This window comes from Tenrec ecaudatus, chromosome X, assembly GCF_050624435.1.
Source record: "Tenrec ecaudatus isolate mTenEca1 chromosome X, mTenEca1.hap1, whole genome shotgun sequence".
In the NCBI taxonomy this organism is placed as follows: Eukaryota; Metazoa; Chordata; class Mammalia; order Afrosoricida; family Tenrecidae; genus Tenrec; species Tenrec ecaudatus.
Genome location: NC_134548.1, coordinates 34,124,455 through 34,126,839, shown reverse-complemented (window position 1 = coordinate 34,126,839; position 2,385 = coordinate 34,124,455).

Below are 2,385 nucleotides of genomic sequence, written 5' to 3'. Positions count from 1 at the left end.
TGAAAGATGGACTTGATAGAACTCAACAACATAATCAAAATCAAACTCACTGCCACCGTGTCAATTCTGCAAGTGAATGCAGGCTCCTAAAAGTCAGGACAGGAAAACAATTCACACTTTAGCGAACTTTTTAATTGTGACAAAAATGAAAACAATGAAAGGACACAAATGGAAAGAAAATATTTGCATTACATAGAGTGAAATAGGGAAATAGAAAGCCGAACAGAATGAATTAAGCAAAACCATACCAAGCGCACACCACTGAATCTATTTTGACTCATAGCACCCTATAAGGCAGGATAGAACCTTCCTATATGTTTCTGAGACATTAACTATTTACATAACTAGAAAGCCACCTCATTCTCCTGTGTAACAGCTTGTGATTTTCAACTGCTGATCTTCCTGTTAGCAGCTCAATGCATAACCACTAAACCACTAGGAATCCTTCTATATGTAAATATGGCTTAATTATATATATATATATGTGTGTGTGTATATGTATGATATGTTGGATACAAATGTGTGTATAAATTATAAGATATAGATATAGAGATGAGATAGAGATAGATATAAATAGATACATATAAAAAGAGAGAGAGAAAGAGAAAGTTAGATAAAAGGAGCCCTGGTAGAAGCGTGTGGTTGATTTTGAACTGCTAATGTTAAGGTTGGCAGTTCAAACTCACTAGCCATTTGTTGGAGAAGGATGAGTTTACATACTTCTTAAAAGAATTATACTTTCAGAAACTCTAAATACAGTAGAGCCCTGGTACTCGACTGCATCAGTACTCGAGACATAATCAGATTTCGATGCAAAATGTTGAGGATTTTTTTTTAGAGAGAATTTTTTTTAATAGAAAGCCAGTCAAGTCCTAGTGGAAAAAGGCAAATAATGGGGAAAAAAACTCCCGAAAAGCAGATACCAGTTGATTTTATGGAATGGGATTGCCCTTCCAAACAATGCTTCTCTCTCCATACATCCTCTCCACATCCGTGTCCACAGATCCAGATCTTCATGATTCTCAATGTATGGGCCATGCTGTAGTTATTAAAAACTTTTTTTACTATTGAGTTTCTTATTTAAATTATGTTATTTAACACTGACCTTTTTTACTTTGAAATTTCTGAGTAGTATTTTGTATAAAATGGCATGGTTAGGGTAACAACTTGGTGGTCGAGAATGGATTAATCTGTTTTCAGTTATTTCTTATGGGAAAAAATTGATTCATAACTCAACTGCATCATATCTTGATGCTCCTTCTAGAACAGATTAGCATCTAGGTCCGGGGTTCTACTGTGCAGGGTCACTGTGAGTCAAATTAATTCAATGGCAATGAATGATGAGTCAGAATTAACTGATGGCAATGCATTTGGGTTTCACACACACACACACACACACACACACACCTACACTACGATGAAAAGGAGGGGAGATTAAAAAAGAGCGAATAAGAAAAGACAGATATATATAAAATAAAGAAAATTCAATTGTGTTTTAGTCTAACGCTCTAATGAACATAGCAATGAAGTAGAAGACTTCAAAAACTGTGAAAATGAAAATAAAAGATAATGGACAAGGAACGATCATTGAACTGACTACAAGCTTTTCTTTCCTGATGTGTTTTGTTTTGTTCTTTGTCAGTGGTTTGTTGTTGTTGTTGTGCTGTATACTGTTGCTTTGTTTTCCTCTGTCTTGTTTTTGTGCATGTTATTATCTCCACAGGTCTGTCTAAATAAGATAGGCTGGATGAACTATCTGGAGGAAAAACAATGGGACCGAGAGTTCCGGGGGGAGTTGGGGGTTGGGGAAAGGTGGGGGGTAAGGAAATGGTGTTAAAAAACTCAGGGACAAGGGAACAACATGGGATCCAAATTGGTGGTGAGGGGCGAGTGGCAGGCCTGGTAGGGAATGATCAAGGGTAAGATAACATAACGAAGAGGAAGAGGTATAGCTGTAACCCAGGTGGGATGGAGCATGATAGTGGGGCAGGAGGAAGGTCAAGGGAAATAGAGGAAAAAGCTAGGAGGCAAAGGGCATTTATAGAGGTCTAGACAAAGACATGTACATGCAAATATATATATGAGGATGGGGAAATAGATCTATGTGCCTATATTTATACGTTTAGTATTAAGGTGGCAGAAGGACCTTGGAGCTCTACTCAAGCACTCCCTCAATGCATGAATACTTTCTTCTATTAAATTGGCATTCTATGATGCTCACCCTCCCGACACAACCGCTGAAGCCAAAGCGGGTGAACAAGAAAATGTGGTGAAGAAAGCTGATGGTGCCCGGCTATCAAAAGAGATAGCATCTGGGGTCTTAAAGGCTTGAAGATAAGCAAGTAGCCATCCTGCTCAGAAGCAACAAAACCCACATGGAAGAAC